Consider the following 13260-nt stretch of genomic DNA (forward strand, 5'->3'; position numbering starts at 1 on the left):
GCATTTAACAAAAAAAAGCGAATGGGGTAAATGGACGTAAGGATTTAAGACTTCACAAAATTACATTTAAGACCTACAATGCAAAATATGCTCGTATTTTAGACTTTTTAAGGCCTTAAATTAGGATTATCAAATTTGAGACTTTTTAAGACTTAAGACTCCACGGAAACCCTGACCCTGGACAAGTCGCCAGGTCATCACAGGGCTGACACATAGACACAGACAACCATTCACACTCACATTCACACCTACGGTCAATTTAGGCCCTGTCCACACGGCAGCGGATTCAGGTGAATCTGATAAAATTGTTTATCGTTTCGGCCTGTCATCCACACGGCACCGGCGTTTTGGGTGCCCCACAACGCAATCTTTTGAGAACGGGTTCCAGAGTGGAAAGATCTGGCAAGGTTGCCGTTGCGAAGTCGTCTGGATGAGTAGAACGGATTTGTTTACGATGACGTCACAACCACATGACTGTGAGTGCTTCACGCCGGGTAGAAGTGTAACGAACTCGATGCGAGTTGTCAACAAATCCTATAACTTGGTTCATGAAACGCGCTTACAAAATATTTTCACTGTGAATATTTATTGTGTAATGGTGCAAAGTGAGAGAGAGAGAGAGAGAGAGAGAATAGCCCTTAGGGCAGAGTCAATCCCGCCAGCAAAAATAGGGAAAAAAAGGAGCGATCTCACCTCTTCAGATGTTGGTTTAAGTCCTACAATACATTCCTCAAAAAGGGCGTAGAACAACAAATTAATCCATCAACGTGTATCATTCAATTTATTCCGGACCATTAAAGACGCCGCCTTCCGCGTAGAATCATACGTCATCCTCGCCGCCATATTGGATAGGTCAAAGCAGAGAATAAAGATGCCTCATTCATGTGCTGCGTTTAACTGTACCAACAGGTTTGCCGTCCAAACGAGATCACATGGGATTACCTTTCACAGGTGAGACTGGAAAAATACTTTTCATTGTATTTGGTCATTATAATGTAATTTTACGAACAGATTTTTCTTTGTGACTAATATGAAGTCTCGCGCATAATAGTTTATGCGCATGCGTCCTTACTTCTTCTATTGTTCTGGTGTCTCCAAAGGGACCGTCTTACAGCGCCCCTAGAGGTGTGGCATGTGTATTGCATCGTTTTCAGCAAGCGTTGTGTTGCCATATGGACCTGATATTTTAATGATCGTTGCCCATGTGGACGCGATATTTTTTTAAATAACATCTCGTTGCCGTTGTCGTATGGATGTAGCCTTAGAGTCACCAGTTAACCTAATCTGCATGTCTTTGGACTGTGGGGGAAACCGGAGCACCCGGAGGAAACCCACGCAGACACGGGGAGAACATGCAAACTCCACACAGAAAGGCCTTTATCGGCCGCTGGGCTCAAACCCAAGACCTTCTTGCCGGGAGGTGACAGTGCTAACTACTATACCACTGTACAGGCCATGGTTGCACCGATTGACTTCAAATTTTCAGGGTAGGTGAGCAATGGTCTGTAGATCACCTGATTAAATTTTGGGGGTAAATCGGGTCAAGGTCACCGGAAAGGTCAACCTTTTGGTCAAAGTAACATTTTCAAGTATAACTCAAAAACGGTTGCCGATAGACAAATGTCTACGATGAGCATATAGGAACTCCCATATGGCCTTTCATTTGGCACCATGACCTTTGACCTTGAATGATTTTGAAATGTCAAACTCAAGGTCATGGATTTTCATAGGACTATAACCTGACAGCTGATGATTGAGAAATATTACCATTATCAACATAAGTATAAAATAAGTGCTGCCGGGCAAGGTTTGTTTTGCCTGGCAACACTTTTTAAGTACTACTTCAGGGTTGGTTCTCTTCCAGCACAAGAGGAACCATGAGTGATAAGTGTACAGTGATTGGTCAAACATGAGCCAATGCAGTACGGGCAACCGCCATTTTTTTTAAATCTGTGTCAAATGTTAACCATGTAAACAACATCTCTTAACGTTAACACTTAAATAAATAAAAAATCATGAACAAAATGGACCGACAGTGAAGTCCAGGCTTTATTGAATATATACACTGAGTGCAGAATTATTAGGCAAGTGAGTATTTTGACCACAACATCCTTTTAATGCATGTTGTCCCACTCCAAGCTGTTTAGACTTGAAAGCCTACTACCAATTAAGTATATCAGGTGCTGTGCATCTGTGTAATGAGAGGGGGTGTGGTCTAATGACATCAACACCCTATATCAGGTGTGCATAATTATTAGGCAACCTCTTTTCCTCTGGCAAAATGGGTCAGAAGAGAGATCTGACAGACTTTGAAAAGTCTAAAATTGTGAGATGTCTTGCAGACGGATGCAGCACTCTTGAAATTGCGAAGATGTTGAAACGTGATCACCGAACAATCAAGCGTTTCATTGCAAATAGTCAACAGGGTCAAAAGAAGCGTGTGGGGAAAAAAGGCGCAAAATAACTGCACACGATCTGCGGAAAATCAAGCGTGAAGCTAACAAGCAGCCATTAGCATCCAGTTCTGCCATATTCCAGAGTTGCAACATTCCTGGAGTGTCAAAGAGTACAAGGTGTGCAATACTGAGGGACATGGCCAAGGTAAGGAAGGCTGAAAAACGACCACCACTGAGTAAGGCACACAAGATAAAACGTCAAGACTGGGCCAAGAAATATCTTAAGACTGATTTTTCTAAGGTGCTGTGGTCTGATGAGATGAGAGTGACTCTTGATGGGCCAGATGGATGGGCCTGTGGCTGGATCAGTAATGGGCACAGAGCTCCACTCCGACTCGGACGCCAGCAAGGTGGAGGTGGAGTACTGCTCTGGGCTGGTATCATCAAAGACGAGCTTGTTGGACCTTTTCGAGTTGAGGATGGACTCAAACTCAACTCCCAGACCTACTGCCAGTTCCTGGAAGAAACCTTTTTCAAGCAGTGGTATAGGAAAAAGTCAGCATCTTTCAAGAAGAACATGATTTTCATGCAGGATAACGCTCCATCTCATGCGTCCAAATACTCCACTGCGTGGCTAGCCAGTAAAGGTCTGAAAGGTGAAAAAATAATGACATGGCCCCCTTGTTCACCTGACCTAAACCCCATAGAGAACCTGTGGTCCATTATAAAACGTGAGGTCTACAAAGAGGGAAAACAGTACACCTCTCTGAACAGCGTCTGGGAGGCCGTGGTTGCTGCTGCACACAATGTTGGTCGTGAACAGATAAAGAAATTGACAGAATCTATGGATGGAAGGCTTTTGAGTGTCCTCATGAAGAAGGGTGGCTATATTGGTCACTGATTTGTTTTTGTTTTGTGTTTGAATGTCAGATATGTTTATTTGCAAATCTGGAGTTGTCATATCAGTGTACCTGGTGAAAATAAATAAGTGAAATGGCTACATATTTGGTTTTTATTAAGTTGCCTAATAATTCTGCACAGTGAAAGTTACCTGAACACATACATATTCTCCTAAAATGGCCAAAACTAAAAACGCCCCACTCTAACTTCCATACATATTCAGCTTTGATATTTATGAGTCTTTTTGGTTGATTGAGAACATAGTTGTTGTTCAATAATAAAACTAATCCTCAAAAATACAACTTGCCTAATAATTCTGCACTCAGTGTATATGCATGTATGCATGTTATTTACCAGCTGGGAGGTCCGTATCATGAAATACCGTGACCGAGGTCTTGAAAGTACTGAGCGAGGCCCTCTGGGCTGAGGTCAGTATTTAAGGCCGAGGTCACGGTATTTCACCATATGGACCGACCTTAAGCTGGTAAATAATATATTTATTTATTTAACAAATTCTAACAGAAAACGAGAGCTGCCAGTTTGAATCCTCATTCACGGCTGTAATGCAAATTGCTTCCTCCTCGGTATACAAGTGCACTTCCATGGCAGGAAAAAAAAACTACATTTTGCCGCCTATGTAGTCCCCTATTTATACAAAATTGAGTCATTCAGGATTCAGCCATGTTTTTGCTCTGCGTTAGCAACAGTTACAGGTTTTTAGCTTTCTCCTGAAATGTTTTCTTTTATTTCTTCTTCCTCAGGGTAGTAAAACTCGCTTTCGCTGTGAACACTGTCGTTATCGCTATCCATGATGTAAAATTAATGCTATTCGCCTGAGAAATGCTGGCAAATATTTATAAGATTTTTGATAAAAATTTTATAAATAAATCTTATAAAAAAGATAAATGTTGACAAAATTTGCTACTATGTTTGTGAACGAGCAAGTCGCCAGAGGTCCGTAACCGGGGTCTGCATCATAGGATACGGACCCGCTCGCCAGCCAATCAGAGCGCGGGATTTGATGGAAACCGGGCCGCAAAAAAAAAAAATTACAGTTATTCCACGAAAGCGAATCATACATGAGCTGATAGCCGATGAGCTGCATAGCTCTGAATTGGCTATAATCCATGTGTGATGAGATTGAGTGGAATAACTGTTTTATTCGATCCACATTCACTGGATTTTGAGAAAGAGCATTTTTATTTTTTTCGCAAATTCGATAAATAAAAACTTTATACAAAACGTCCGACAAAATCATTTCCGCTTAGAATGTAAACAAGTCGGCGAAATGACAGGAGCAATTTGTGAAAAATGCTATAATTCTTGAAAAAAAAAAAGTGAATGAGTGTGTGAATGGTCGTCTGTGTCTATGTGTCAGCCCTGTGATGACCTGGCGACTTGTCCAGGGTGTACCCCGCCTTTCGCCCGTAGTCAGCTGGGATAGGCTCCAGCTTGCCTGCAACCCTGTAGAACAGGATAAAGCGGCTACAGATAATGAGATGAGTTTTGTTTTCGAGGAGAGTTTATATTTCGTCCTCAGTTGGTTCAGTAAAATTTAGCCATTTCTGTTTGATATATCTGACTTGATGCACTCCACCATTTTGTTTTTCTCTACTCACGGTATATGAGCTCATATCCTAATAGTACAGTAGCCAATCAGAGCGCACGATTGCTCATATCCAGTGAATGTGGAAAGAAAAATATAATATACACAACAGAGGAAATACAGCTTTGATGCATCGAAACAAAATATAAAATCTTTTCCAGCATTTTCTGCTAATTTCACGCTAGCAAGCCAGCTTACATCACGTCGGTGTTCCTACTGGTGGTGCAAATGCAAACAGAAAAAAGCCCTTGAAGGTATGTAGTTCTCAGAAGAGCTCCCTAGTGGGTAGTTCCTCTCAATAAGTCCCTAGAACTGTTTGGTCTGAAAGAGCCTCATGTTTGAAACAGTTGCTTTGTCCCCGTCCTCAGCGACTGTGTGTTGTTCAGTCCTGTTCAGATCCAAACCCTGCAGTGCAAGAAAGCTGTGAAGATAATCACCGGGTCAACAGACAGACATGGCACAGAGTCGCCTCTTTAGGCTGGACGTGCAGGCACGTGGGGAAAAAAAGCTGTCTAACTAAACGATGCCAAGCACATCCATGATGAACATGCTCGATCTATAAATGTGAGAGCGAATAAAAGGAATATAACGTGTGTAATATATAATATATATATACACACTACCATTCAAAAGTTTGGGGTCACTTTGAAATGTCCTTATTTTTGAAAGAAAAGCACTGTTCTTTTCAATGAAGATCGCTTTAAACTAATCAGAAATCCACTCTATACATTGCTAATGTGGTAAATGACTATTCTAGCTGCAAATGTCTGGTTTTGGGTGCAATATCTACATAGGTGTATAGAGGATGTGCAGTCACGTGACCTGTCCGTGTATACTCCGCCATATTGGACAGCTTCAGGATTGTTTACCTTGCGCGAGCGTAATGGATCCAGGCAGTCATCCCCAAGAAAATTCGGAAAATACCCCATCTACATCGCGCGATAACTTGTCTAAGTTTGTTCAGCATCTTGAAGGTGACGTGAGGCAGCGTTACGTGGAAAAGTGTTCCAGGTTGGGGACTGCAGATCCGTACAACTTGCCGCAATCCTTGTTCAGGGAAATTCAGAGCTGCAGTGCCGGCGATTTGCCCGATCTGGCCTACCACGACATTTACAATTTTCTTGTTAATCGTGAATCGTGTTACACTGGCAAAGCCCTCAAAGCTTACAAGAGCCTGGAAGCTTATAAATATTTTGTTGCGGGATGGGTATCCCAACTATACCTCTGGAAGGTTCTGAAGAAGAATGTCTACTTGATAACCTCACGGGTAAGTGGCATTAAGACGTTTATCATAAAGAGACTATGCAGGACGTTTTATCGTAAGAATGTTCAAAATCTAAATTCAGTTCCAGATATGAGAAGAAAACAGTAAATCAGAAAGCTGCGCACATTTGCGCAGCTTCCGCGAAAACGTGCGCAGCTTTCTGATTTTTTTTTTTTTAAATATATTTTTTTGGCTTTTTTCACCTTTATTGGATAGGACAGCGTAGAGACAGGACAGGAAATGAGCAGGAGAGAGAGACAGGGAGGGATCGGGAAATGACCTCGGGTCGGAATCGAACCCGGGTCCCCGGATTTATGGTATGGCGCCTTAGCCACCTGAGCCACGACGCCCCCGCGCAGCTTTCTGATTTACTGTTTTCTTCTCATACTTCCTATGTTTCATGGACTGTAACAGCATTTGCTTATTTAGTAATTTTAATACAGAATTTACTCTGATGAAATTATTCAGACACTCCAACGCACCCTCCTAAAAAAAAAAATCGGATCTGCATGATTCAGCCGTGAAAAAGGCGGCATCCGCCAAAAGGCTCGCCGTTTGCATCCCTGTTTAAACTCATAGGTTAACCGACTTTAACCGGCTAATGAGGCTCGGTGGTCGGTCAAGATTTTTTTTAGTTTTCGCCATCCCTACTATGGATTGGCCTTTCAAAGGCATATATGAGCCAAAAAGATAAAACATTGTCACAGACTAGGCCAGGGTAGTAGGGCTAGGCATAGCCATTTTAAACGTTAGAGATCAAGCGGACTGACGGCCACAAACACTGTTCTGTCTAGTTTCTAAGTATGCAGTTATCATTCAATCCGAAAATCAACTTAACAGATGTACTAGGAGTATTGAATTAGAAGATTACACCTACCTGATATGAAGTGTTCACTACAAATTCGGGTGGTAGAACTGGGGTTCCAGTTTTCTCTTCGCACAGCGGACACCCATTTTGCGCGTCTCTCCGCGTCTGCGGGGAATCTATAAAATGACAGGCCCTCCTTTTGGCCCTGTCTATTGGTACAACCAAATGCTGAACAAGATATAACCATTCTCGAAAGATCTACTCCCACACACTTGATAATTAGAACGGGTTTGTCCAAGTTCTATGCGCGGCCATGCCGTCCAAGATGGCAGATAAACAAATATTACGTGACCTCGTGACGTCACGTGCACGCTCTCTATAGAGGCCCATTTCCAGCAACTTGTACAATCATGTTAGCACAGCTGAAAACAGTTTAGCTCTTTAGAGAAGCTACAGTGGTGCTTGAAAGTTTGTGAACCCTTTAGAATTTTCTATATTTCTGCATAAATATGACCTAAAACATCATCAGATTTTCACACGAGTCCTAAAAGTAGATAAAGAGAACCCAGTTAAACAAATGAGACAAAAAATATTGTACTTGGTCATTTATTTATTGAGGAAAATGATCCAGTATTACATATCTGTGAGTGGCAAAAGTATGTGAACCTTTGCTTTCAGTATCTGGTGTGACCTCCTTGTGCAGCAATAACTGCAACTAAACGTTTGCGGTAACTGTTGATCAGTCCTGCACACCGGCTTGGAGGAATTTTAGCCCATTCCTCCGTACAGAACAGCTTCAACTCTGGGATGTTGGTGGGTTTCCTCACATGAACTGCTCGCTTCAGGTCCTTCCACAACATTTCCATTGGATTAAGGTCAGGACTTTGACTTGGCCATTCCAAAACATTCACTTTATTCTTCTTTAACCATTCTTTGGTAGAATGACTTGTGTGCTTAGGGTCGTTGTCTTGCTGCATGACCCACCTTCTCTTGAGATTCAGTTCATGTACAGATGTCCTGACATTTTCCTTTAGAATTCGCTGGTGTAATTCAGAATTCATTGTTCCATCAATGATGGCAAGCTGTCCTGGCCCAGATGCAGCAAAACAGGCCCAAACCATGAAACTACCACCACCACCACCATGTTTCACAGATGGGATAAGGTTCTTATTCTGGAATGCAGTGTTTTCCTTTCTCCAAACATAACGCTTCTCATTTAAACCAAAAAGTTCTATTTTGGTCTCATCTGTCCACAAAACATTTTTCCAATATCCTTCTGGCTTGTCCACGTGATCTTTAGCAAACTGCAGATGAGCAGCAATGTTCTTTTTGGAGAGCAGTGGCTTTCTCCTTGCAACCCTGCCATGCACACCATTGTTGTTCAGTGTTCTCCTGATGGTGGACTCATGAACATTATCATTAGCCAGCGTGAGAGAGGCCTTCAGTTGCTTAGAAGTTACCCTGGGGTCCTTTGTGACCTCGCTGACTATTACATGCCTTGCTCTTGGAGTGATCTTTGTTGGTCCACCACTCCTGGGGAGGGTAACAATGGTCTTGAATTTCCTCCATTTGTACACAATCTGTCTGACTGTGGATTGGTGGAGTCCAAACTCTTTAGAGATGGTTTTGTAACCTTTTCCAGCCTGATGAGCATCAACAATGCTTTTTCTGAGGTCCTCAGAAATCTCCTTTGTTCGTGCCATGATACACTTCCACAAACATGTGTTGTGAAGATCAGACTTTGATAGATCCCTGTTCTTTAAATAAAACAGGGTGCCCACTCACACCTGATTGTCATCCCATTGACTGAAAACACCTGACTCTAATTTCACCTTCAAATTAACTGCTAATCCTAGAGGTTCACATACTTTTGCCACTCACAGATATGTAATATTGGATCATTTTCCTCAATAAATAAGTGGCCAAGTATAATATTTTTGTCTCATTTGTTTAACTGGGTTCTCTTTATCTACTTTTAGGACTTGTGTGAAAATCTGTTGATGTTTTAGGTCATATTTATGCAGAAATATAGAAAATTCTAAAGGGTTCACAAACTTTCAAGCACCACTGTATAAAACTGACCTTCCTTTGAGCAGATTGAGTTTCTGGAGCATCACATTTGTGGGGTCGATTAAATGCTGAAAATGGCCAGAAAAATGTCTTGACTATATTTTCTATTCATTTTACAACTTATGGTGGGAAATAAAAGTGTGACTTTTCATGGAAAACACAAAACTGTCTGGGTGACCCCAAACTTTTGAACGGTAGTGTATTACACACAGTGGTTTGAATTAGGCTACTGGTATGTTTATACTTACTAGAACCAAGAACATTCGCAAAAAAAATAGAATAGATACAAAGAAAGCTATGACTGAGCGAGATTAAGAAAATCCCATGCACATCTCTACTTGAGACGAACTGTGTGACGTAGTGAGCGATGTAGATGAGACGGAGTAATTGTCAAGCCAGGATTCACACACCATGCTGACGGTGCTGCCATTTCCACATCTGGGATTATTTCCCAAGGTTTCCAGAGTCATAATGGTAGAATTAACAGTTAATTTAAAAAAAAAAAAAAGATATTGCGTAACACCCTTTGTACACAACTAATTCTTGACACTCGGAGGAAAACCTGCCTGACTCTTCCCAAAAAGTAAGGCGGTGACTTGTAATGGTATGTGTTTGCTCTTCCACTTTGCAAACATCTCAGCACTGACCCGAGAAACAGGGTTTGTACGTCTTGTGTGAAACACTGTCGCGTAATTCATCCATGGCAAGGAGCCGAGATCAAAGATGCCCCTTCACTCTGCCTGTACCTGCCGAATGCGCGCACAGCGAGAGCAGTTAGAGGAAGAACTGCAGCAGAGCATGGAGTGTGTGAACCGCAGAGGCAGTGATGCACATCTGCTCACACCTGGCAAACGAGTGAGCGAGTTCACATACAGCTAACCAATTACAACTCCGGGATACCTCCCCCACCAAGTTGAGTTCTTCCTGTTACTAATCTCTATGACCCTTGAAATATCCTTCTGAAAGGAAGGCAGCCGTTGAAGAAAAACTATTTCAGACATCTGACCTTGCTGTGTCCTTAATCCTGTTTGGAACCGTTAAAAAAATAAATAAGAAGATTTGAATCAGTTCATTTGCTGGTTACAACGAAATCCGACAAACATTCAACCACTCGTTTTTCAAGATCCAGTGAAGGTCACTTCAAACGTAACGAAATTGACACTAGGTTTGTGCCGATATCAAGTTCTTGTTTAACGATAATTACCCAATCTTTAATTATGTCTTACAGTATTATCATGAGAGTGGCACAGTGGTTAGCACTGTCGCCTCACAACAAGAAGGTTCTGGGTTCGAGCCCCGTGGCCGGCGAGGGCCTTTCTGTGTGGAGTTTGCATGTTCTCCCCGTGTCCGCGTGGGTTTCCTCCGGGTGCTCCGGTTTCCCCCACAGTCCAAAGACATGCAGGTTAAGCTAACCGCACACTACGCCGATCCACGCGGTACCGAACCGACCCATTTCAGAGCCGACTCCCGACAGGGCACGCACATATCCCCCGACTGTTGACGAGTGCAGTCGCGATTGAAGCGACACCAAACGAGATTATGCGAACTAAGCATCATAAACATTCCGCTAAATATCACGTGACAACTTAATAGCTTTGTGATTGGCTATTGGATATAGTTACTGTTAAATCCAACACTTGACGATGCTACAGGCTGAATTACAAATGACACAACATGGAATATGTAGCGCACTATCTAGGCTGCATGAGCTATTATTCCCAACCTTAAATAGTGCACTTATATAGGGGAGTTAAAGCGATTTGGAATTCAGCCACACAACTTGAGCAGAGTGGCTTTCCAGCCCACTGTGTCTATGGATAAAGCTTCAGTCTATGGAATTACAGTATATACCTGCATTAGGTGCTACCAACACGTATTTCTCGCGCTAGAAATTGTGTTTAACGATGTCACGTGTTACATGCGAAAGATATGATTGGCTATTGCTAGCGACTCTCGCCGATCAGTCTGGCTCCCGATTAGTTTTTCGAATCGGCTGTGAGATGAGTCGGTACCATCGAAAACTAGTCTTTACGCCTGACTCGCGACTTCAGTTGGCTCGGTACGCTGAAAATCGGCGTAGTGTGCGGCTAGCTTTAGGTTAACTGGTGACTCTAAAGTCACCGTAGGTGTGAATGTGAGTGTGAATGGTTGTCTGTGTCTATAGGGGTGTTCACACGGCAACTTTTACTCCGGTGTAGCACCGGGGCTGCCCCGGTAGAGCATTCACACGGTACAAAGTTATACCGATGTAGCCCCTGAAAGCTGCTTAAACCGGTGCAAATCTAACCCTGCTCGGGAGGTGGTTTAAGAAATTTACTCCGGAGTAAATGCTAGTTTGCGGGGCAGCACCGATATAAAATGGGACGTCTGAACGCTACAGGGGTAGACTCGCTACGCGTGAGGAGAGTTGATTACATACGGGCATTGCATAATTTGCATCCTGGTATTTTGCGCTTCCAAAATGGCGAATATCAACAACAACAGAACTGCGTGTCTTCCAGTGTTGCCAGATTGGGCGGTTTTAAGTGCATTTTGGTGGATTTGAACATATTTTGGGCTGGAAAACGTCAGCAGTATCTGGCAACACTGGTGTTTTCATCCACGTTGTTTTCCCGGCGCTTGGTGATGCCATGACAACCGGGAAAAGGAAGTACATTTTCACGCATGCGCATATTTCATTTCTGCATTATTACTATCGTATAGCACGGTCGCAAAAACTGCCGTGTGAACGCAAGTGGGGCTGCACCGGTGCTAACACGCTTCTCTCTAGTAAGCAGGTTTGTGACGTGTGAACGCTCCACAAAATTTACACAGGTGTAAGATATATCGCAACAAAATACATCGGTGCAGCATTGATGCAAATATGTGCCATGTGAACACCCCTTATGTGTCAGCCCTGCGATGACCTGGCGACTTGTCCAGGGTGTACCCCGCCTCTCGCCCGTAGTCAGCTGGGATAGGCTCCAGCTTGCCTGCGACCCTGCACAGAATAAGCGGCGATGGATAATGGATGGATGAATGGAGTATTATGAAATTCCTTTTTATGCACTAGACAGATATTTGTTTTCAAAAACTTTAAAAAAAAGGGGGAAAAAAAAGAAAAGTCTCTTGCCAAACAGTGCTCATGTTCATATATTTTCTTAGTCTTTTTTCCCCATGCAAATTAAGGCAGGTGACGCATTAGGACAGTGAAATTTCAGTGCACCAAAGGACACGTTTTAAAACACTCAGTCATTAATACAACCCCGATTCCAAAAAAGTTGGGACAAAGTACAAATTGTAAATAAAAACGGAATGCAATGATGTGGAAGTTTCAAAATTCCATATTTTATTCAGAATAGAACATAGATGACATATCAAATGTTTAAACTGAGAAAATGCATCATTTAAAGAGAAAAATTAGGTGATTTTAAATTTCATGACAACAACACATCTCAAAAAAGTTGGGACAAGGCCATGTTTCCCACTGTGAGACATCCCCTTTTCTCTTTACAACAGTCTGTAAACGTCTGGGGACTGAGGAGACAAGTTGCTCAAGTTTAGGGATAGGAATGTTAACCCATTCTTGTCTAATGTAGGATTCTAGTTGCTCAACTGTCTTAGGTCTTTTTTGTCGTATCTTCCATTTTATGATGCGCCAAATGTTTTCTATGGGTGAAAGATCTGGACTGCAGGCTGGCCAGTTCAGTACCCGGACCCTTCTTCTACGCAGCCATGATGCTGTAATTGATGCGGTATGTGGTTTGGCATTGTCACGTTGGAAAATGCAAGGTCTTCCCTGAAAGAGATGTCGTCTGGATGGGAGCATATGTTGCTCTAGAACCTGGATATACCTTTCAGCATTGATGGGGTCTTTCCAGATGTGTAAGCTGCCCATGCCACACGCACTAATGCAACCCCATACCATCAGAGATGCAGGCTTCTGAACTGAGCGCTGATAACAACTTGGGTCGTCCTTCTCCTCTTTAGTCCGAATGACACGGCGTCCCTGATTTCCATAAAGAACTTCAAATTTTGATTCGTCTGACCACAGAACAGTTTTCCACTTTGCCACAGTCCATTTTAAATGAGCCTTGGCCCAGAGAAGACGTCTGCGCTTCTGGATCACGTTTAGATACGGCTTCTTCTTTGAACTATAGAGTTTTAGCTGGCAACGGCGGATGGCACGGTGAATTGTGTTCACAGATAATGTTCTCTGGAAATATTCCTGAGCCCA

At 42.7% G+C, this 13260-nt stretch overlaps 1 protein-coding gene across 2 annotated transcripts in view; it reads right to left on the reverse strand.

Moving 5' to 3' along the window:
* Nucleotides 1-13260, reverse strand: part of nkd2b (NKD inhibitor of WNT signaling pathway 2b) — a 128162-nt gene that overhangs the window by 58283 nt on the left and 56619 nt on the right. The window lies entirely within an intron of this gene.

Source organism: Neoarius graeffei, chromosome 19 (genome assembly GCF_027579695.1).
Source record: "Neoarius graeffei isolate fNeoGra1 chromosome 19, fNeoGra1.pri, whole genome shotgun sequence".
NCBI lineage: Eukaryota > Metazoa > Chordata > Actinopteri > Siluriformes > Ariidae > Neoarius > Neoarius graeffei.